At 33.2% G+C, this 25922-nt stretch overlaps 1 protein-coding gene across 8 annotated transcripts in view; it reads left to right on the top strand.

The window, feature by feature from the left end:
• The window catches only part of LOC130451280 (plasma membrane calcium-transporting ATPase 2), a 161460-nt gene that overhangs the window by 40794 nt on the left and 94744 nt on the right, over positions 1–25922 (top strand). Inside the window, exons 1-2 of one of the 8 annotated variants that reach the window (XM_056790201.1) lie at positions 793–1008; positions 2579–2815. The exons of 4 other annotated variants lie outside the window; for them this stretch is intronic. The gene's annotated coding sequence lies outside the window, so the exon portion shown is untranslated. Of the gene's footprint in view, positions 1–792; positions 1025–2420; positions 2816–25922 lie in introns of those variants that run through there. 3 more of the 8 variants (XM_056790202.1, XM_056790198.1, XM_056790200.1) reach the window with 3 other exon arrangements.

Genomic DNA, 25922 nt, shown 5'->3' with positions numbered 1-25922 from the left:
TTGTAAATGAAACATAAAGTTTTCAGAGAATTATCTTGATATTGTTTATAATGATCTATGATAATTATGTGTGAAACAAAATATCGGCCAATTGCTTGCCACGGCTTCGGTGGCATACCTCTATCCGATGGTCCATATTTTCAATGACTCTGAGACATAATTGAGGTTCAATGTCGTTAATGTGTCGAATTATCTCATCCTTTGGCTCTTGAATTGTTTTTGGCTTATTGACGTACACCTTTTCATTCAAATATCGGTGCGACCATCCAAAAGAAAAATAGTTGAGGCAATCCACTACATGTGGCACAAGCAAGAACAGAATGAGAAAACATTTTTAACGCACAATCGCTCGTGGCACTCGTAAACAAAACTGCATTAACACAAATTATAGATTTCAACCTGATGACAAAACTTATACTAAAGCTTTTTTAGTAGCAGACTCACAAACCGAAATTAGTTCACACTGAAAAGGTGAAGTTATGAGACATAAATTTATTGACTGTATCTTTTTATCACACCTCGTAAATTACTTGTTTTTCGTCTTTTGGCTATACCCATTATATCTAATTTTTCTTAAGATTGTTCAGTTGAAAATATTGTCTATGGTTATTGAATATTTCAACATATCGAAAAATTGAATTGGTCAATTTTTTTATTTGTTTTCAACCTTGTATCGATTTGGAAACCGTTATAAAATATGCGGTATCCTTTGCGACGAATTCGAGTGGGAGTGTCCAGTCTAGACTGCAGAGGAGTCCGATAGACCGACAAGTTTTCAACTTTTGACTTGGCACTGGCATTGCTAGTAGTGGATGTCGTCTAGGCGATATCGACGTTACTTCCAAGTAATATTTGGCAAATCATTTGGTTTGAATTCGTCGGTAATTAAACAACGGGCATTATTCCTCTTCTATCGTGCAAAAGAGATCTGAATATTTTGCCGCTGGAACGGTCTTCGGTAGTTAAGTGATTATACTGATCGGTGCGAGGATTTACTTTACTGTTATAGTACGGTCAAATTCCTGTAATTTGCACAGATTATCATTATTTGCGTGTGTAATACATCTATCAATACTTTTATCACCTTTGATTCAATTGTCAGGTTTTTAAAACTAGTATATCAAATTTATTATTGAAGCTTGTTTGATATGAACGTCAATAATAGAGTCTAAATATATAATTTAATTAATGGATCATAGGAAATAATAGGCGTATAAATATAAGCAATCAGTATAATGTAAGAATAGGTATGTCAATTACTTTTGTTTCATAGGTAGGCGATTTAATAAAAGCTACAAAAACTGTTCTTAAACATAAATATACAAAGACAAAGTTGCCAAAAATTCTCTTTGTACTAGATGTGATGTGTTTGTTATTATATTATTACAATTTAAGTGACTAAAACTCTAAATCTGGATCGGCATGCTCCTGGGAAATCTAATGAGCTTCTTTTATATTAACCAACTTCTAGCTTCTTATTTTCATTGCAGATTTTTTGAGTTTTAGATGCGAAACGTTTTTTTGGGATTTTTCCAACTCCTAGAAATTATTTTTTCTGGTAAATATAAAAAAAAATAGAGGGAAATATTCAGTATAGAAAAAAATTGCTTGTAGGAGGGTTACCTTTCAGGTGTTTACAATCAAAAAATAAGTGGCGTTAATATGTTGTGGCACCACTGTATTTGTGAACGTTGATTTTTGTTATTGCAATTTAGAAATTGACTGATTAAGGTGTCGACAGTGAAGTTTGTGCATTCGCTGGATGATTTTTCATGATTTTACTCAACAACAATGCAACATTTGGTAATGAAGCATCATCAAAAAAGACTGTTTACCATTGGTTTGCAGAATTTCTTCTTCTTGATCTTGCGTCCGTCAGTGGTGAATGTCGATAAGGTCGGCCAAAATCGGTCATAATTTTTAAGATATCGCAGACTGTAATACAATCGATTTTGCATTAACGTAAACAAAAAACGTCCATTATTCTTTACAACAAGAATTCTAGCTCTCAAACTTAAATCTAAAACTAAATATTTAAGAAATTAATGTCTCATTGCCCATATTTACCCGTTTATCCCATAAGGATTTTTTCTTGTCGAACAAAAGATGCGCGGACAGCTTTAGAATGGAAAATGTTTCCAAAATTGGTTTGAGGGTATAGCCACAAAGGGCGAATATTTCGAAAAGCAATAAAACAATTTATGTTGAATTTCTTCATATTCTTTTTCACTTTTTGTAAAAATTTAGAAGGCAAATCTAGTATAAAATCATTCAAGATATCATAAGACACAGCAAAATCTTTGATGATAATTGATTTTTTTCATATCATTCAAAGTAACATATGATCGCAGCATTTTTTGTTTGAAATACCTTCTTAAACGTTATTACGTTAAAGTAAAATTTCTTATCATTAATTTTAGATCTATATTTTGATCAAGGTTGTCATTTTGAGCTATCATCATCACCGAATCAATATTTCACAAAAAAATTGGCAACAACTGAGATCTTCATCAAAATATTTAATTAAAATTTTTGTGCAAAGTATTGGAATAAATCGACCGTACTATTGATTGTGTAGACGGTGCCTTTGCAACGTTTTTTCCGATTCGAGTCCCAGATATATACAAAATTAACTGAAGCTCGGTCACGTTGCCAGTGTTAGTCGTCCAGTTGGTGTATAGGTTACGTCATTTTACTTTCCGTCTTTATCTCATCTAGTATGTGTAATATGTTGATGTGATGTGTGACAAGTGGAATGCCCACAGATCGACAACTCGCCGACGGAATTATATGTTTGTGACATTGACACTTAGAGGTATGATTCTTACCAGACCTATACAAAAATACTAGGCGAGCCGCGAATTTTTTTATCTATTTTAAACTACTCAGAAAATTATATTTATAAAAATTCTCCTGGCTGAAGTTGAAAATGCGAAATAATTTGAATATTTAATATTGAATGTTTCAAAATACTTTCAACATATATCATAGTTCTTATAGAAACGAATACGTTGGTTATTCAATATAGTTTGTTGTTCTTTTAGAGAAAAAAAAAGTAAGTGACGAATAATCTTTTAAATCAACTTATAATGAAGGATTTCTGAGAAAAGCTATAAGCTTTACGTAATATTTTATTTATTATAAAATTGCAAACTAAAATACTCAACAACTGAGCACGTTTGTAAGTTTTGTTATAACTATTTATACGTCTCTCGGTAAATATTTCTACTGTTATCTAGTGTATTGGAATTATACAAGCCTAAAATAATTTATCTACTTTCATATGATTAAGGATATCTCATAGCGGAAAGGATAACACGCTCATGAAAAATTATTTTTATGGAAAAACCTCATTCAAATTAAATGATGAACTGATATAGTTCTTCCAATATCGATTGCAGAAGACAGTTATGCGAGGAACAATCAATATTTCATAAATACGCACGGCACTCATACCAAATTAAAAAATAGAAAATAATGTTTATAAAATTCGGTAAACTTCTAACAAATCGTCAGTCCACGTGGACTACTCATCTCCACTGTTCACTAATGAAAAAATCGAATCGTAAACATAAATGCATTTCTATTGGCCGAAGCTGTCGGAAAGCCTATGTACACAATTTCTTTGAAGAGGGCTGCTGTTGATCAATCAACATTTAAAGAAAAACTGAAATCAGTTGACAAAGCTACTTAAGATTTTATACGTAGGACAGTTTATATAAGAAGAGCAGGGTTGCGACTTTAGAAGTAATACAGCAAAAGATAGCAGATTATCCAGAATACAATTATACCAGTTTAGAAACATTGCGTCAAGTTTTGTCAGCATGTAAACACAAAAAACTGAGACAAGATTATTTGTGTCAGATAAAAGGCTACTGAAGTTTTAATAGACGAATGAGGTACAAAAAGGGCTCAGTTCACGTCTGGTATCCTATGTAAACCAAACTCCATTACAGGCAGATACATTTTACTCGTCTATTTACGTTTTATAATTTAATATTCAGTTGTAGCAAGTTAACGAGGTATAATAATGATATTTTTCCAAGTTCCAAGTAGGACTACAATTAAGGGCATCTGTCCAAATAAGATTTACATATTTTTAAAAGTATTTATCAAAATAATAAATTTATATCATATGGTAGATCAAACAAAATTGTCGGCAAGGGTTTTTAAACTCTGCAATTGATATTGAAAGAGCTATAACTCCGTACTTTACTAAAGAATTTGGCTGTGTCCATCATCATGGAAAATGCGCTCAATTAAAGTCTGTACACCCCCAAAATAAAAATAAATTCAACGAAATGGAGCGGGCTGATCGGTGGATGAAAGTTTCAGATATTATGTTAACCATTAGCATATAAATTTTGAAGGTTTACTTGTGAATGAGTAGTATTTCCGTACAATGAGTGTTCTGTATGCTTGACGATCTACTTAACAGTGTTCACTCTCTGTATGGATGAAATATGTATCCACCATAAGGTTTTAAAGACCTATTAGCCGTTAAAAAGGTGAGTTGGTGTGAATCGGCGCAACAGAAGTCCAAGATGAGTGTGTAGAATCATTGAGGTCATGGGAATCATTAGTCCGGGCAAAATCTGAATCAACCTTGCACAATGATTATTAGTTGCCACTTGGTACATGAGTTCCTGGGACCTTAAGACACATTCTTAGAGTTACTGCCACCGGATCCATCAATCCGTTCTCGAGTTTTTCGCGGTTGCCTACATCCCTGGCGATACGATGATTCGGGTGGATTCAAACATGGAAATCATGTGCAGCACCTCCTATTTTTCACGCTAACTACACATCGTTTACCAGGAAAGTCAAAAAGAGGCGTGGTTGGCATGTCTAGAAGCAATAGACGGTTTTTTGGCCATAGGTTAGGGAGATTTGGAACGTGGAATGCTTGCTTTTTAAAATCTTTATGACCGAACCTCCGACATCAACTCCGCCAGTGAGTCCTCTTTACAAGGAAAGGAAGACCGCTGGAGGCTCTCTCACCATCTAGACAAGCATTAGAGCAGGCTAGAGGACAAGTTTGGGAACACTGCCTCATCGCGATGCGAGTAATCCCGAACACATCCGCCTGGGGCTGGAAGCAAGCCGATTCATGCGGTAGTTCTGTGTTTTGGGAACCAGTTTGGACAACGAGCTCAACTATTTAATAATCATTTGCGATCCTAGTAAAATATGGATGTAAACAGAAGTGAAGTGGTCAGTGCATCTGCTACAAAACAAAGTTGCCTTGTGGAAAACTAAACTAAGACTAAATATTGAACCGAAGACTACCCATTGCAATTTTTTTCTGACTGATGTTATATTGCTAGATTTTGTTCAGTGAAATAGTTTGCTAAATACAAGGTTGCTATTCAAGATGCTAGTCTTTCTTGTTTCTGTAGGCCTCTTTTAACAAACAAACACTGTTTCTCTTTAAACCTACGAGTAAAAAAAAGTCGATTCTGTGGACTAGGTAGTCCACACACAAGTGTACTAGGTAGTGCGTTAGCAAGGTAGGCAATCACGCACAACTAGAGAACGGATCAGCATCATCGGCAAACCTCAGATTGTGTTTCAAGGTCCTCATGTACCAAGTGACATCTAATGATCATTAAGTGCAAGATTAAATCCCGTAACCTTTGGACAACATCATTTTTTGGCATATACCACATCGACTACATTATAAAAGGGGAATATTAAGCCTGATGTGATCGATTTAAAGGGCATTAATACAAGAAAAAACATTTTTTACCAGGACAGTGTAAGGTTGTAGTTTATAAATAAATAAATCCATAAATTATGTTCTGGATTTAGCCCCTATCGACTTTTTCTTGCTTCCAAATCTGATGATATGGCTCGGAGGAAAGTTAGTTGACTCTAACGATGCAATCATCTCAAAAACAAATATTTGTTTGGATTTTTTCGAGAAATCTTATTTTCTGGAAGTGCTTAAAAAATTGGAGAAGTCTTGGATACCTTTTATCTAAAAATTTGATTCATTCAAATCCATCACGACGTTTATATCATAATTTTTCCCGTTTCATTCATTTTCCATTCTAATCGTGATGGTATGTTGAATTTTAATGAATGATTTTATCTGCTACATTTTTGGATCAGATAAGGCTGCTTCCCTTCTAACATATTAACATTTTATGAATTTTTTTGGTTGCGTGGATACTTTGTGGTTTCTCCCAACTCAATATTTATCGTTAGTAATTTTGCCTGCTGCGGTCACGTCAGACCTTCTGTCTTCAGTAAAATTTATCTCTTAGTACCATAACTTTAAAAAAATTAGTCTCTACTTCATATATACGTATTTCGGTCCATGAATTCTTAGACGAACATAAAAAGAAAAGTCATAAATTGAAAAAAAAAACTGATTATTTTTCATCACATGTTGACCATGGTTTATATGACACTATAAAAATATGATTCATCTGAAGAGTCAAAATTGTTTAATTTCATCGTCGCAGCTAAATATTTTGCGTCTTAAGTCGACCTTCACCTTTGCGAAAAAGAAAATAGTTCAGCAGAGCCAAATCAGGACTAGAAGGTTGGTTTTCAATTTCTGTGAAGCCACATTCGTGTACAGTATTCTAGGAAAGCGAATCAGTCTGGATCATTGTCATGTAACAAGTTTTAGGCTGAGTTTGCCACGCCTTAAAAAGTCAAAGTAATATGCCGCGTTCACGGTTGTATTTATTCCTTAATGTCAATCAAAAGGATACTCTCGTAATCCTAAACATTGCAGCCATCACTTTGTTTGTGCTTTTCGTGACTTTCTTTTTTTTTGGGCACAGGCTCTCCATTCTGATACCACTCCATAGAATCTGTTTTTGAATGTTGGATCATTGCAAAAGACCATGGTTTCATCACCATTTACAATTGATCGAATTACACTCTCTTGGTCCTCGCGGCAAATCTCTTCAAATCGCTCTCAACATTCTACTTGAAGCTGCTTTTTGCACTAATTGTTGCCATATTTAAAGGCTCATGTGGGATCCGGACAATTTCTTCCATTAATTTAATATTTCTGGAGTATCATCATCAGAGGACCTCTCGCACTTGGGTCATCTTCTTATGAATCTCATTTATAGCAAAACAACTTAGATCAATTTTAGTTTGTTGAAAATGATGGAGACAAGTCACCGTAAACCACCTCCATTATGTTCATGATTTGTGTTGATAATCCTTCGTTAACTTGACTGAGTGATCGTTCGAGCTCTACTATAACAAAATGGATCGGAGCAGCAAGTTGCAACTTTGAAGCTTATTGAGATTTGTCACTGATGCGTGCATAAAGATGTTTGGAAACGCAGTCTTTATACAATATAAGGCCAAGAACTCATCGACCGCACTACGTATATAGAAATTGTTCAGAATTATCAAATGAAGAATGCTACCGATACTAGCAGACAGGCAAGATTGATAAAATAAATGCTGGACTATTCAGCGTCCTTATTTTAGTTTCCAAGTTGATTTTTGACATTCAAACTTCTCTGGTGAGGAAACAAATTGTGGGGTTCATCTATGTCTTGTTATACTTGTTGGTTCACAATCAATTGCAGATTGATGTTCTATTTAAGCACATATCAGTTTTTTTCTTACTAAATTGTAGTGTAATAAATTGGGATCTGGTATCAAGTAATAATTTAATTTATAAATATGTAATAAACTACTTGAAGCTTTATTGAAAAAATGCCAAAGGATTAAACATAGTCAAAACAAGACGTAAATAAATGAGGTTATGTTATCAATCAAAACAATATTAGTTAAAAAAACTAGATAAACTGATCGAGTATTTATATATCGAAAATATAAATAAATTCACATAAATCATTTCGAAGACTTCTCAAATTTAAATCTTTTATAATTATATTGCAAATATTTATCACGATTTTTTTTAATAAATACAGTGAACAATTTATTCACGATCCTTGAATTGTGGGAAAATGTATGTACCTCCATAAAATTATTTGAAAATCAAGGTCTATTCACTCTTGAATAACGACAGTGCGTCAAACAAGAGTCTCTAATTTTGTTTCCTAGTAATCGAAGAAAATGTATTGAGATTCTTCCACAAGGTATTGCAGGATGGGATTACAAGTTTATCTCAAATAAAACGTGAATAAGGGTGGATTTAGTATATGTCAACTACATATTCAAGTAGCCCCTGGTTTATATTCACAATTCAAGTTTCCTTCAATCAAGAAGGTTGGTTGTTGCATTATATCAATCCTTTTAATTCCCGTAATTCCTTTCCATTTTAATATCGAAGATTTCTATATCCATTTTTCATTTTATGATGTTAAACAATCATGTGAAATCGTCTCACCCGATAAGTGTGCGTCGTTGCATTTACCTTTCCTTGATCAATATAATTTCCGTTCTAAAAACTTCGCTTGAAGTTATTCTTTGTTATTGTGGCTACCGGAGATATCACAGCAACAAGATGACCTAATTTATTGGAACAAAAATTCTTTTAATAGACTCGACCAAAGGTAACGCTTTATTAATTGCAAAATTTCGCATCAAAAACTACTGACCTTGTATAAATTTTCTCATTCAACCCCATACTTTTTGCTTACTGTGTCGATTTATAGTTTTCCTTCATTTTTTTTTTTGGTTTTTGTATTGATTTTTTTTGTTCTTCATCCTCATCCAGTATACACGACACAAAATGGAAGTTGTATGGATATTATCGAACAACTTCCTTTAACTAACTGAAACGAAGGTCATAAAATTTTACGTCCTACTCTTTTGAGTGCTCTATTTCGTGCAACTACTTGAAATAAGGACGTTGCGCTGCCCCATCACGTAGTTGGTATTGGCATGTACTTTTTACTTATACATAAATTCCTATTGACACTTTTTTTATTGATTTGGTGAACGTTTTATTTGATTCTATTAAATTTTAATCTAGCTATAGTGTTCAAGAGCTTGCGAATCTATTTATGAACCAGACAATTGTCTTTCAACTACAGAAACGATCCTTGAAATATGGGACAGCTGGCAACCCTGACTATGACACACTGCTCCGTTTACTAATAAAGTGCACAGTTGCCAAATTAATTGTCTCGAAATATTTCGTTAATAAGTAGACAGATTTATTACAATACGAATTATATAAGTTTATGCGGGGTGATCATAGATGAATTTTTTTCATGTTCTGATGATGATATCTACTTCAAAAAACTTTGATAGGTATAATGAAATAAACAGTGTCACGCCAAATTATCTATGTAAATAAGTACATATAAATGGAAATTGATTACACTGAAAAAACTTAATAATCACTCTTTACCTCAGCCAAAATATGTGGCAAAAAATTATGATTTGTATATGGAAAAATACTTATAGTAAAATCATGAAAATTTCGACGTTTGGGTTTTCGCATACGATCTTTTTAACTAAAATATTTCCAAAGATGGCTGATTCAAGTTCTACCGGATGTCGACTGAACTTTGTTATTTAAATGGAACACCCTGTATATTAATACATTTTTGAACTCTACGTAAAATTTTACTATATTTTTGTCTAAAAACTTTTTTCGAAAAATGCTTACTTTTTGATTAATTTTTTTGTAAAAAATTTGACCCTTGCAGACCCTTATTAATTTTTTTTACCAGAATACCCTTGAAGATATGAATATGGTTTCTGTTCGGTTGCTTTTATCAAGGTCAGACATATTTGAATCTATGCTGAAAAATTTTCATTTCATACAGGGTATGTATAAAAAGTGTTCAAAGTATAACTTCATAAATATCAAATTTCTTTATTTTTTTAAATAGAACCATCCGGTTTTTTCTATTTTAATGCATTCAGGGGTGAAAAATAAAGCAAATTCATGTATACTTTCAAGTGTAATTTATTACAAAGTTTACTAAAAGTATACACAAAAAATTAAAACAAACAAAAAAATACAATATTAATTTAAAACCTCAAATATCTCGGTAACTACTTAAAGTTGGAATAGGATCAATAAGTACAATTTCATTTGATTTTTTTTACAGACCTTGACAAGATAGAAAAAATATTTTTTTTATTTCTTAGTGCTTGTATCAACGAGTCAAAATAAAATTTAGACCACATCTACATCTCTAAAAATTTACAGAAAACGTTTAATATTTGCATAATGGTAAGGTTTAGTTATAGAGTATACATGAATTTGCCTAATTTTTTACCCCTGATTGCATTAAAATAGGAAAAAACCGGGTGATTCTATTTAAAAAAATAAAGAAATTTGATATTTATGAACTTGAAATTTGAACACTTTTCATACACACCCTGTATAAAATGAAAAATTTGTGAACATAGATTCAAATACGTCTGTCCTTATTAAAAATTACTGAACAAAAAGCATTTTCATATTTTCAAGGGTATCCTCGTAAAAAAAATAATTTATAAGGGTTTGCAACGGTCAAATTTTTTACAAAAAAATTAATAACTCAAAAAGTATGCATTTTTCGAAAAAAGTTTTTAGACAAAAGTATGTTTAAATTTTACGTAATTTTCAAAAATGTGTTAATATACAGGGTGTTTCATTTAAAATAACAAATTTTCATGATTCTACTATAAGTATTTTGCTATATACAGATAGTTTTAACTCGTCGTGGGACACCCTATATAAATATTTCAAAAATCATAAAATGTAAACATTTATACTACATATATTGAAAAAGTTCACTATAAATCTCAAAAAAATCAAAATCAATGAAAATAGCAGTACTGTTAAGAAAATGATTAATACCACTGGATAAAACTAAACTCCTTAGTAACGCAGGTTTTATGTGGTTTTCCTGTAACCTGGTAAACTCATTTATCAGCCAAATAGCCACCGACATAGAATAATGCAGCCGCAGCTGTGCCCGCCTCTCTATTTACTTGTTCTAATTATTTCAACGGGCTATTTTCCCTTCTTACCTCAATCAACAAATGTAAATATTCCACACAGAAAATCCTGATGATAAATAAGATGATTTAAACCAAAACATTTGAATGAAATAAATAGGCAAAATAAAAAAAAATCAAAATTTGTTATACATAATTATTTAAAAAAAGAAACAAAATATTCGTAATACAAATGTGACCCCCATTCGATTCCATTAGTTGTTTATTCTTTATATCGCGTCTTACGAGGGTTGTACCAAATGTAATGTTCCCATATTTTTCACAAATAGAAACCATTGTTTATAGTTGTAAATTTTTATATCGCTGTCTATTTTTCAACATAGCCTTCAATTTTTTCAATACACTTTGAAGGCGGTGCTCCAGCTTTTGTATTACGAAGTCGAAGATTTCTGCTCGGACATTAATGCTTTCGAAGCTTTTACCACGTAAGTGTTCATTTAGCTTAAGGAAGAGATGATTATCGCTATCCGGATGTACGGGGGATAAGATATAACAGTCCACCCAAATTTCCTCAAAAGCTTCTTTGTGGAATTAGGACACTGCGTACTGACTTTCCTTTCTAATTTGTCCCACAACAACTTAATCGGGTATGAAGTCGAACAAATAATTACTTTCAGTACATCCTTCCTTTCCAATTTTTCCAAATACTCTTGCACAGCTTCGAATTATACTTGGGATCGTTGTCATCCTAGAACATATTTTTTTTGCCGATCAGGTGCTGGCCAGAACGTGTCACATTTACCTTTAACCTTCTTTCTTCAAAATCCCTTCAATTGTATCAGTCGCACTTAGTCCAAATATATTTAATATAAGTTCTTCCTTTGCCCTGTGCACAAACACTCTCCTCTTAGACCTAAAAACCTAAACATATATACAACACGTAAAATTAAACTTAGTCGCTCGTGTCTAACATGTAGGAGCAGCGTAGCTCCGTTAGAAACTTCGATCCAAACCGTTCTTGTAAGTAAGGAATAGAAAGGGGTGTCATGAAACAATGTAGAAGGCAGAGGGATGTAGTTATGTTGGTATATTCTAAAACGTGCTACCAGGTATATCGGAAATAATTAAGTTAATTGCATGCTGCTAGGACACGAAGAAAGTTTTAAAAAAAGGTGACTTGGAATTTCTAAAAGAAGGTAACTTGGAATTCCCAGGGTTAAGGATCGAAGGATTATTGTTTTATCGAGGAAGTGGTTCGGGGAACCAGATTTTGTGGCTCTTTGTAAGGCTTGAGAGAGATATTTCCAAAATTAGACATCAGACATTAGAGGGCCCAAAAATAACCGGAATTTTTTCAAAGAATATGTAGTTCTAAATTTTTATAATATATAATAACATTCCTTTCACAATAATCTCCAGCGCATTCACTGCTTGAAGAAAACAGTGGACTAAATCTAATTTACGAAATAGGCAGTACATCGTCTATTTTTAGACATATGCCTTTTCCGAAATTGCAAATTCCATCGTAACTGCTGCTAAATTCACTTTAAATTCTGTCAAAACTGAGACAGGAGTTTTTAATCGGTATTTTGTATATTCAGATTGTACACTCTATAACATCATTAACATAAGTTATTTTGGGTTTACGGCTCCTCTAGACCGGTTTATATAATCGAGTTCCAATGTTCGAATCGGTCGCAGTTTGTTGCTTCAACTTTACATGTTATTTTTATGAAGTTCTGTTTTATGTAATAATTATGAATTTTTTTAAACGGTGACTAGATTTAGAAGTTGAACAAGGCAAAACATTGAAGGATATTACTTTTCAGTATAATTACAAAAAATTATTTAGTATAAAAATACGTCGAGCTTTTTGGCCTGATCTTTATGCTTAGTGAATTGTATTAATTCTTCACAGAGCTAAAGCCAAAGTGCGGAAACTAGAAATGTTAGTGCATTATTACTACACTGGAAAAATCAAATCTTCAAATCTTGTAAATGACTTTTCCGGATGACTGAAATAGTAGTAATTACGAGGATAGTCCCAGAAGTACCTGGCCCAACAAAGAAAACACGAAAATTTTGGAAAAAAATATATTTATTTTTCAACGTAACCTCCTTTTAGCTCCATACACGTTTCCCAACTATGTTCAATAAGGTTTGATACCTTTTTATAATGCTCAAGCTTCTCAAAATAGCCATTAAATGCCATCACCTCTTTATTTTTGGGAAATCTTAGACCACCGAGCTATTTTTTCAAGTCTGAAACAGAAAATAATCCGAAGGGGTTAAATCTGGCGAATAGGGTGCATAAGATAGTAGTTCAAAATTTAATTAATTGATTTTGTCCATTGCAATAACGGACGTGTGAGCTGCTGCATTGTCTTGATGAAACAACACTTTCTTTTTAGCTAAATGCGACCGTTTGTGCTTGACATCTTCGCTTAAACGTTGCAATAAATTGGAATAATACTCACCGTTGATAGTTTCTCCTTTTTCAAGATAGTAAATGAAAATTATCCCAAAAAACCGACTCCATAACCTTGCCTGCAGATGGAACGGTCTTTGCTCTCTTTGGAGCCGGTTCACTTTTCATCCATGGTTATGAAACGGCGGAAGAAATGCTTTTATTTCTGTGAAACATTGCCAAACACTTAATGGAAACTTCTTCACGACACTGTTTTTATTCCATTGTGAGCAAACGCGGCACCCATTTTGGATACAGCTTTCTATTGTCAAACTTTTCAGTTAATATGCGATGTACCACATTGCTTACTAAGTCTGCGTTGCTGGTCTTCTCAGATCCTACGGCCTTGTTTAAACTCTGCTACCCAATATTTTACTGTTGATAACGAAGAAACAGTCTCTTCCAGAGTAGAATCTAGTTCAGCTTTTATACTGGTTGCGCTAAATAAAAGTATTGCATCACATAACGATGACCAATTTTTTCCATGTTTATAATTTCACTGAAAACTTTCACTATGTCTGCCAAACAAATATTAAACAACGTGGCGTCTTCAAACTTTAAACATGTAATGTATAGATTGTATACTTTTTAATACTGTGGTACTTTTCAAACAACTACCGCCATCTCTAGGTCAGGCAGGTACTTCTGGGTCTTACCGTTCGAGTATGCATTTTCAACAGATTTTCATTTAACAAACAGTTGTGGTATTGAAACGGTTCTGTTAGAACCAACGTTAGAATTAGTAAATTAATAATATAAAAATGAAACTAATATGAGCACGGTTTGAGGGAAGATGTATCTTCCAACGTTGTCAATTGAAAGATTTGTTTCAGTACTCATATAAAAAAAATGTTTTCGTTGCTCTGGAAATAGTGTACATACAGAAAATGTAAAATTTTAATCTTAATTGAAAAATATATTTTAACTGAAAAACAATGAAAGAAACAAAGAAAAAGTTACGTCAACATTATTCTGAGAGTGTTCCGTCTTATTGGAAATATTTGTAAGTGGCTCTCCACTTTTAAAAGGGACCATATGATGATTCCGAATGTTCTGGACTTTCATTTACTGTAAATGTTCCAGAAATGGTTAATGAAATCCGAGTCCTTGTACTTAGCGAAAAAGTACACGAGCTGGCTAATAAAGTAAATGCTAGGGTTGTCTGAAATAATGTTTCCTTTAAATCTGTACACTCAATCCCTCGATGCGTATATATTAAAACAATTGTTGTATAATTCCAAACGATAAAGTATTAGATTTAGAAATTACCTGTAATGATTGTGACATGAAGTGAGTTGGACAAACTATGTTAGGTTTAAAGAGCACTTTAATGCATTTGAAATGTGAACGGACAGAAAAATCAGGTATTGCCGGTCGCGCTGTCAGGTCATAATCATGAAATAAAAAATATAAATAATATAGAATTGTTGAAGAATGTGCATATTGTTTACCGTCCACTCTCTAATTTATTAGTTAGTAAATTAATGTGAAATGGATTGATTGAAAATTAGTAGGGAAATTTGGTAGATCATATTAATAAGTTTTAGTTTACCTTCAGTCCCTGAAGACGATAACTTGGTTATGTAAACGCGCGTCAGACAATGTAATTGTGAGTGTTGGTGTAACGGTAGTTTAAACAGTGTCCTTCAGTATGAATGTCACCAGAATTTCATAAATTTCAGTTTTTTCAATTATATTATCTATTATACAAATGTTACTAATTTTTTTCCCTGCTGAAATCCATCTTTTTCAAGACAATAAGAGTTTGGTATAGCTTATGCCAAATGACATAGAAAAGAGGTATCCGCAGAGCATGATAACATATTGTCTACAGCTGTGCATTTTGCATTGACATGAACACAAGTACCAACACAACACTAACTTCTGTGGAGTAAGTTCAGGAACTCTCGGTTCTGGCAACTTTCCGCTAATTTGGTACATTCTGCAATAATTGTTGGAACCTTAAGATTCCTGTGAAGTACATAGCTGGGAATTTACCTTGGATTATTAGCCAGCGGTCGCAGTACTTTGGATTGAAAATGCTGTATATTTAAGAAGTTAGTGCTTGATGAACCCCATAGTTGTATTCCATACCTTGTTAGTTGAAAATAATTGGGATGAACGGCCTATCAGCCAAGTTGTTACCTCTTTTGCCTTATGTGTTTACTCCAGGTTATGCGCTGATATTTCACATCTTTTTGGGTTATGGACATTTGTTCATCGTAACGAAGTATCTCTCTAAAGGGCGAATGACAAATGACAGACTTGCTCTGATGCGCCAGGTCTTCATCCATTTATCGATTTCATCGAAGTGGCTAGATTAATAAGGTCTGTTTTAAAGTAGATATAGAATTGGTCCCAGCACGCTGCCTTGTGTACCCCAGATTTTATAGGAACCAAATGTGTATGATTCCCTATATTTCACTTAAAAGTGTCTTTCTATGGGGTAAGAATTTAACAAAGGGGTGAGGTAAGTTTAATTCGTGTGTACAACAGTCCTTATTGTCAAACCTTGTCACAGACATTGGTAACATCAACGAAAGCAGCAAAGCAATATCTTTTATGTTTGAAATCACACCGTATTTTTCTAATAAGTCTATGTACATGTTCTATGGTAGCGTGTTGGTTTCGAAAGCCAAACTGATGGCTAGGGATAAGGTTTCTTGCATCTTGTATTGGCTTTAGTCTTGGAAGGACTTTAGATAGAATAGGCAGGAGTTGATAGGTCTGTATGGTTTGGTTACCTCCTATTCAGAACCCTACCTGTAATCAGGTCAGAACCAGGTGCTTTATAAGATTAATTGCTGATGTTTGATGGCATCTTTTACTTCACTGGCTTAAATTTTCTTATGTTCGAATGAAAAATATATATATCTAACTAATAATTATACAAATCTAAGTATAAATCTTTGCCAAACAATTTTCAAAAAGGAATTTAGCAAGGTTTCAACGAACTGAAATTAATAACAATTCCTAGAACATTTACAAAACATTTTTTATAGAACAAGAATGTTTTGTAAACATATTATAAATGTCCACGGGACATTTATAGAGGTGAAGTGGGCACAATTTATAACACTAGTTCGTTAATGACACTGTATTGACTGCAGCAGCTATTGCTAGATTAATTCATTTATACAATGCCCTAAAAACTATTTATAGAACTGATTTGACTTTAAATATAGTCTGACCGATTTAATAATAATTATTCACTAAAAAATAAGTTCAAAACGTAACGAAATTATCGAAGTGCTATGAATCATAGTTGAGGTGAATCAAATCACATCACACCACGTGCAACTTTATGTGTTAACCACCGAAGACTAGGAATGCGTGATTCGATCGCACAGATAATATAGGAGGGTGCATCGAGCGCAATCTCTACTTAGATTAAAATGTTTATTATCGTAAATAAAAGGAGAAAAATTATAAAAGAGTTAACAACAAAGTAACAAAGAGTTACCTAACCTAACTTTAAATTAAAAAGTTTTATTGTGGACAAATCAAAATACGTATTTTTTCAATTATTTTGAACCTTATACCAAAAGTGCACTAATTCTTAGAACAAATAATTTTTTCTATCAATTTTTGTTCAATATTTTATATAATATTGAACATTTGCTCATTTCGGAAAATCTTAGTTGTTGCTGATGGTTTTTCGTTTTGTCTTAAGGATAATAATTATTAAAAAGTTCGTACGTTTGCCCATCTCTGGGACTCACAGACAGCAGATCAAATTTTCTTGTGCCCTCGTCGAACGATCCTTCGGATTCGACACAAATAGTGCGCGCTAGATGCACGAAATGTTTTCTAAATGTGCCTGTGCGCTCGATTCACGCACTCCACCAAAACTAGAAGAGACTGCAATGTCGCGAGATATGAGATTGTCAAATTTATATAAGCGGAATAGATAGAAACATCTACGTTTTTCGTTAAAAGTTATCATATATTTTTCTACTTCATGGACAGAACCCTGTCATCAATGAGTTTCTTGGTTTTCTCTAGTTTTAGAACATGTGTAATGAGAAAAAAAGTAACATCATTTATTTGATCTCAACTTTAAACTGATTTCAAAAACAGTTGATCTTCTTTGTGGTAGAAATCTCCTTGCGTTGTATCAAACGTGCTCTATTGGATTCAGGTCAAGCTAAACCAAGCCATTGTAACCTAAAGATATTGCTGCGTAATGGTTGCAATATGTGGCTTAGTATTATCATGTATAAGCATAAATTTCTCCAAATATTACATCACGCAATAAGTCGAGTGACTGACAGTCATTGTCATATCCACATGACGTTTATGAAGTACGATTAGTCAGAAAAAAGTGACAGCCATTTAAGTGAGGCTACTTTTGTTATTTTCAAAACAATGGATTCAAAACAATTTCGTGTTCTGATTTATCATTGCTTCTTGATAAAAAAAAACACTGTACAAGCTCAATAATGGCTTCAGAAGTGTTATTCGGACTCTGTTCCATGGAATAGAATAATTTGTTAATATCTTGATGAATTGGTCGTACAGACACCGATTATGGTGAACGTTCTGGTCGTCCAATTGAGGTAGTTACTCCAGAAAACATCAACAAACTCCACAAATTATATCTAATCGTAAATTGAAGTTGCGTGACATATTTGACCATGATAAAACTTGTTTGGTGGGGGTGGTGCACCGTTTAGTCACAGTCGATCAAAAACAACAACGTGTTGCTGATTCAAAGCTGTGTTTGGCCATATTTACACGTAATGAATCAGATTTTTTGCATCCATATGGATGAAACATAGATCACTTCACTCTAGAATCACAACCATCATATTATGAGTGGACTGCAGCCGGTGAACCACGTCTGAAGCGTTCAAAGACACAATAGTCAGCTGAGAAGGTTACGGCTTCAGTATTTTGGGATTTCCATGGAATATTGTTCATCGACTATCTTCAAAAAGGAAAAACAAGCAATAGCGAATACTACATAGGGTTGTTGGCAAGCGCGGATCTAGGGGGGGTCATGACCCCTCCCCCTAAACCCTGATTAATTAACTTGGTTTTTTGTTTCTTATAAAAGGGCGTAAGTATGACTATGTAAAAGTACGAATTATTTTACACCGTTGATAAAAGGACCCCAAATATTTCGAATATCAAAACAATACCTAATAAAACAAAAATAAAATGGTTATGAAATTCAAAACTAAGAAGTAGAAGAATCTGACATAAAATAATTAATATGAATGTCAAAAACAACGTAATTAATTTATATTTCGTGGGTAAAAGGCTTAAAACGTCATGTTTTTGGAGGAGGACTCGTCCTAATACTAATGACCTCCCCTTTGTCAAGACGCTGGATCAGCCCTTGGTTGTTGGATCGTGATGAAAAAAAAACCACTGTTTCACAAAGACAATTCATCGCAAGGCGATGGTAACGATAGTTAAATTGAACGACTTACACTTGAAATTGTTTCTCCTTCTGCCGTATAGTCCAGATCTGGTCCCCAGTGACTACTGGCTATTCGCTGATCTCAAAAACAAACTCGCCGGTAAGAAATTCAGCTTTAACGAAGAAGCAATTGTTGAAACTGAAGTTTATTTTGATGCAAAAGACAAATCCTTGTACAAGCACGGCATAGAGAAGTTAGAGAAGCGTTAGAATGATTGTATTGATGAATAAAAGCGATTTTTGGCAATTATTTCAACATGTTCAAGATCATTCTTCACTTTATAGGTTATCTGGTTAATAATGATCCTCCAGGGGGCAATTAACTTGCTTCAAGTCTTCTCTTTATCTTTTTTTGATCTATACCAAAATTACAAAAAACTTTTGACTCTCTGATATTCAACCATTCAGATAGCTCAACTTGAGTGCACTATTCTTGCTGTTGATGGTTCATTTTAAAGGAAAACCCGTAATAAACTTGAAAAATTCCTTTGAAGATATAGCAAAACGTATTTAAACCAACCTAGTATGAAAGTTTCAATTTAGTTTTTGCGTTTTTGCAGTTTTATAAACGATTCTCAAAATTATGTGTTAATTTTGGTGCGCCGTATATTTTGAACGATTTCATTTCACATCAAAGGATACTATGAAAACATGGTATTTAGTAGTAGAAAACCTACAAATACCTTTAATACTTTCTTAATTGATGGTATTGATATACGAGATATTTTTTTCATTTTCTCGTTTCGAGACGGTATTTTCGATTTGGTAACATTTATGTCGTGCGTTTGATGTGAGTTGATTATTAAAATCAAATTCAATAAGTGCCAATTGGCGACTGGAGGTCGTGCTATAATACGAAGGGAGAGAAGCAACAGAATAACACAATGAATATGGGAAAGGGAAAATCGATTTTTATTATCCACTTACTTATGTTGTAGGGATAGAAATAAAATTCCTTCACATCACCATAATTCTCCGAGCTTTCTGACGCCATCAAACTAAACGTCACATTTTTCATATACGCACTAAACATCGACTTGAAGCTTTTAATTTAAAATAAATATTCCATAAACTATGGAGTGAATTATAAATCCAATATTCACTATAAATGCATTGAAACAAGTATATATTGATTTTTAAAAAGTTGAGCTCATTTCACATTATGTCAAAGAGCAAAAACAACAAATATCATTGAATAACCATCGTATTTTCCTGATTTATCTTAGTTTCTTCCTAAATCACCATTTCTGGGTGTCTGTTTTAAGAAAACAAAAGATAATTTGAGCGACTCGTGTAATAGTTCAAAATTAGCTGCCGTGGTAGCTTTTTTTCAAAAATTGAAATGTTTTTGTGAAAGTTAAGGTCTCACTGAAAGAATTTTAGAAGGCTTAAGGTCATTACTACAATTTTTTCTTATTTATTTAAACTATTTCTAACGGTGGAGTGAATTTATACATATTATCTCTTACTCACTTATTTTATTCACACTCTTAACTTGTCAGAATAATTAACTATTCACTATATATTATATTATTGACCGGTTACTTTTCACGGTCACTATAATATTGATACTGACTCCTCGCTGCTAAATAAGCACGTAATTTTTTTGAATAATTCTAGAAAGTAAGCAAAGGCCTTCCTACAAATTGGTTCTAAAAAACACAATATAAACAAATCACCGCTGAGATAAAAAAATCGTCGCACTCGCCAAATTTTAGACTCTTCCATCATAACCGAACAGGACCTGCTTCACGCCTCTTGTCGTGGACGAGTTCGTAACATTGCAATAAATGCTGCTCTTGGAAAGTAATAGGAGTTGATTTTTATCAGAATTACACGCTAATAAAATTAGATTTGTGTTTGCTGGCTAGTTCTTTCCCAACATTGCTCTATTGATAAGACGTGGAATTGTCACGGGGAGATATAAAGGAGGACTTGAACAATTTTTTTCTTATCACTTACGAATTTCGTTTAATTTACGTTATTTATGGCACTTTATACTGATCAAGTTATAAAATTTCCCGTATATTTTAACATTTATTTATTTCCATAGTTTGATAAACTTTTTACTCAACGTTACTAATTAAGCCATAACTCGAATAAAGTTTCACAAGAATATTGTGCGAACAAAGACACCCTTCTAACAATGAAACTCTTCCACGTATTTCATTATAATATTTCGGTGGTTACGAACTTAATCGAACTTTGGTGTCGGTCCAGCTTTGAGCATTAATTAAAAACTGGAATGTAGGTGGCAGCCAATAAAGCAACGTAATCCGATTCAATAAAAACACCTGAAAAGAGGTGAAGGTGCCCCCATACATCATCGAAGGGCTCTGAAATGACATTTTTGTGACTGTTTCTCTCTATATTTTCCCATATAGGAGGACTTCTACCTAAATTTTCAAATTAAAAAATGAAAAATTAGGTATGGCTTTGTTGTTTTGCACGCGTTTGAACCTAATATTTATAATTCTTCCCATTCTGATCGAGGTACCCCCAAAACATGTGATTTGAAGGCATCAACCGCTTTTTCAGGTGTGGAAAAACACTGAATACGAACCTTAAAGACTGAAGTAATCAGAAATAAAATGATTCACTAGTCCCTCGTAGATAAAATGTAACCCCAGTTGTCTCGAAATATGGATTCTCCTTGTGAAGATAGATGTGTTCTATCTTGTTGAAAAATGGACAGAAAACTTCAAATCTGAGCTATTCCAACACTGCTGGAAATTATGTTCACTACAGACTTCTTCATCTCATGCATTGACCACTTGACTCAACAGGCCTTATAGGCACAAGTTTCTACTACTTCCTCCCATTTATTTTTATTCATGGTTACTTCACGCCAGTTTTCTATTCCTATTCTTTCTAGATTTTCTTTTCCGTGGCCGCTCTCTTTTCCTTTCCTTTACTTCACCCCTTCCCCACAACTATCTTTGTCCATTCTGGCTGTATGTCCCATCCAACGGAGTATTTTTGCTCTGACCACATATCACATCTCAGCTTGACCATCATACAGTGCTTTAATATCTGGGTTCGTCCTTCTCCTCCACTCATTTTGCTTTTGGTCTAATCCGAAAATCCTTCATAGTACTTTCCTCTACCATATGTTTATTTTGTTGTCTTCTTTTGTGTTTATGATCCATTACTCTGTCATACAGAACCGTTGTTTGTAAATCCGTAATTTGAGGCTCTTGAAATATGTTTTGATCTTCTCGCTAGTTTTTTGTCGATTTCCCTGGTTTCAACTCCTTCGTTTCTCACTGTCACTTCCAGGTATTCGAACTTCTGGATTTTATCAAATCTATACTTGCTCTGTCGTCACTTTTAATTGGTCGAAGTTAATCATATCTCTTTACATCTTCATATATTTGGTCTTTTGTTCATTTATGTGCAGTCTATATTCTTTTGCTTTCTTTTTATAGAAACATTTTTTTAGATCCTTTTTCGTCCTACTTATAGAATATGGTAAAAAGTAAAAGCATTAAAACAAATAATGAATTTACTAATAAAAGTGTGAACTGTAAATTATGAAAGAATTTTGATGGAACAACAACATAACTAATCAATAATTGACAATTAGGGCTGAAAATTCATTCTAAGTCCTTCAATACGAAATTCACGAAATTCAAGTATTTCAAATAATTTTTTATTGTTTCTGGTAAACTGTAATATTTCAGATTTAGCAGTTGTGTCATTATTCACTTAAAACAGCGATATAATATTAAGTCCAAGTCTACCTTAGACCCATTTCGCACCAAGCCAGTCTAGTCCCGCTTAGTATGAAACCAGATTTACACATTCTCTTTGTTTTAATGGAAAGTTAATATTTCCAAGTTAAAAGCGTCCGACTTGACTGGACGCGAATGGACTAGAATGGCTTGGTGCGAAATGGGCCTAGCGATTATGGTAGCACGTCAAAACTGTAAGGATGTGGAAAATAATTACAAAATTTTTAAGTTTTTGGGTACTTTAAAGGTTATGTTGTAGCACTACACTTCTTTCTTCTGTTTTACAAATGTCAAATTAATTTGTAGGCTAGTGTAATTTGGAATTGTATTACTCGAGTTCGTTTTACCTACGCGAAACTATTAATAACCAACTTTAAGTTTATAACCTGCAAATATAACGATAAATTAGTGACCTACAGAATAACAACTAGTTATTTTTTTATATGTATATTTTGAGTCATTGTGAACAACTGCATGCAATGCATACCTGCTTGCTAACGTGTTGATCATTCAAGCTGCTAATTTCAGAAAGTGTTGCTATTTAAGTGTGTGCATTACGTAATGTCATTATAAACAGAACCGTATTTGAAAAGCTATTTAGGATTGCTACAAAAATAAAATCTTGAAATTTTATTATTCTCTTTTGAAGGATGTTTCGGCGCTTCACTTTCGAGTTAATCCTTTTTCGTTTAATAGTAAAAAGTTTGACTGAGTAGAATGTTCGACAACCAATTCAAACTTGATAATTCGTGTGATGATTTAGATCCAGATCGTCCGGGACATAATTCCTTGGACCAGGATCAAAAAATCATTTCGTTAAATTTCACAAATGTTTGAATGTAATTATATATGTATTTACACAGAAAATATAATTTACCTGAGCATTTTCTGTTGTTTTGAATGCTAACTAATTAAATAAATGTTTTTTTCAAAAGAAGGTGTTATAAAAGATATACTAAAACCCTCGATTTTCACCTCGCGCATTTGAAAATTATTAGTGAAATAATTTTGTCTGTAATTAAGCTTACAACCAGTCATTTAGGCATTCTGCCAACTAAATTATAAATTTTCTTTCGTAGTGGTGAATTCTGACGTATTACTTGAACGAATTTTGGCATATGGTGTAAATAAACTAGGTAACCACCACGGTAATGATTGGCATAATTTAATGTTTGAAGTTGTTATTCAAACACCTGCTTTTGTTCTGAAACTTTCGCCCACTTGTTACAGGGTAGTAGCAAAACTAAATACCGAACATGTTTTGTAAGGTTTTGTCGATTTAAATTCATCTCATAATGGGAATTCTGCTATCAACCTTTCCATATCCCAATTTATTTCTTTTATAGTTACTCTTAGGAAACTATGATCCTGAGTCAGATAAATCATCTAACAGCTTATTGAAGATCCAAGAGAGATATTTTATATGAAAATTGAAAACCTAAAAAAACTTGTTACTATTAATTTTTCTGTTAGAAAACCAAGTTCTTTTTTTCCAGAACTCTTTATAGCTTTGCGTGCTTCAGAGTATTGGGATTTTAGTTTTCACTCTCCTTTCATTCATTTTTACCAATCATGTCGATTCTTTACTACTTCATTCATCTGCTATATTGTTTTCCCTTCCTATGCTACTTGTTGTAGCCAAGTTTCATTTCCGTCTTTTCTTATATCTTTGTTCTTATGTCACTTTTGTTATCAAGCTTTTTGGTGTTTCTTTCTTTCTGTGATCTAAATTCTGAACATTTGATCATCGTAATTTCCAAAAAACCTGAAAATTTAGTATTTGGTTATTTTTCCCTATCTTAACTTCTTGATTCTATCTTATAAGGGGTTAATTATCCAGATAGTAATCGGATAAGAAGGGCATTATCCAAATACGGACAGTGTGTTGTATTGGTCCATCCATTCGCCCTTTTGACTTTTCCTTTTTCGATATTGAAGAATTGAATAGGCAATCTGTGTATTTTTGAAAGCAATGTTTGTTTTGACATTTGAATATTTTAGATCGTATTAAGCGGGCATAGTAATTAACAATTTGGCACACCTGTCCTCTATCGTCCCACCACATCATCAGTTATTTATTCTTTATGTTGTGTTTAATTATGAATGAAAGTTCATCTCAACTTTCTTTACTTATAGTCCTTCTAAAAGTTTTATTTTACCTTAGAACAACCATTAAGGTCGAGTAGGATTAAAGAAAGGTTATTTCTGATTCGAAAGGTATAAAGACCCGGTAAATTGAGTGTCGCTGTAAGATCTTTCAAATGCATAATGTGCGAATAATAAACAATGGAGATAACGCGTATTCGCGAACTCCATACCCCGGAGGAAAGGTGGTGAAAGAGCTGATGTGATGGTTGTGGTATTATTTATGAATTTGAGTAGATTCGCGCATTTAAAAGTGATTTTGTGACGAATGTTACTGCTTGTGGGGAGGATTAACGATGAATAAATGTTTGAATTACTAATGAAAAGAGCCTCACTTGTCACTAATGGCCAGAATTGCAAAACTCGGTTAAAAAAATAAAAGGGCCGGATAAATGAATAAATCCTACTCTCCAAATCCATTAGTAAATTCCATGAACACATTTTATTCAATTACAGTTGTTATTTCATCACAGTTTTCCCATAATTCCAATTCGTATACAAATTTGTCGGAACAGACCTTTCTTTTTAATCAAAATGTTGTAACGTTCATTTTATTAGAATGGGAAATTTTTTATTTTATTGAGATGAAGAATTTGTCGCTAATTATATGCCGGCGACGACCTTTATAGTTGAGAATTTTGGCTACCTTCTATAGTCTATTTTTATGAATAAGAGAGTAATAAAATTATGAAGCATTCGTAGCTTATATCTAGAATATTTTGTCAAGTTGTACCACGAGTATTTTCATATGAAACAACATTCGTATAAATATAATGAATATATCGGATGTACACTTATATAAAAAATGTTGTTCAATTTTTCCACAAGGTGTGAAGTTGTGTCATAGTGGTTATAGAGGTATAAGGGTTCAAACTTTGATTTTAAAACAACCTCACGTCCATAAAGAATAAGTTTAATATAAAAACTAAGCAGTATAAGTTTAGCTTTTTCTTACAAATACAAATCAGAATCGGAATCAGAAGATAAACTATTATTTCCAATGAGTGGATTTATCATTAAATCAGTAATATTGTCAAACTTCCACATTTTCTCTTCATATAATCGTATTAACTGCCTTTTTCTTTTCCATTTTCAAAGGTTTTTTCTTCTTGAAACTTCTCTAAACCCGTCAGTCCACGATTTTCTGCAATTTCCAGACTGTGCATGTGGTTATTGATCTTGAACTTCTGTATGATATAGACTCACACTTCTCCAAAGAAATGAGTCCCGATAAATTGAAGTTCTGCGCGTCTGCAGGCAAACTCGATGTACATGACTCACGCCGCCTGTTGGGTAGTTT

Source organism: Diorhabda sublineata, chromosome X (genome assembly GCF_026230105.1).
Source record: "Diorhabda sublineata isolate icDioSubl1.1 chromosome X, icDioSubl1.1, whole genome shotgun sequence".
Taxonomy (NCBI): Eukaryota; Metazoa; Arthropoda; class Insecta; order Coleoptera; family Chrysomelidae; genus Diorhabda; species Diorhabda sublineata.
This window is presented reverse-complemented; position numbering and strand designations above follow the sequence as displayed.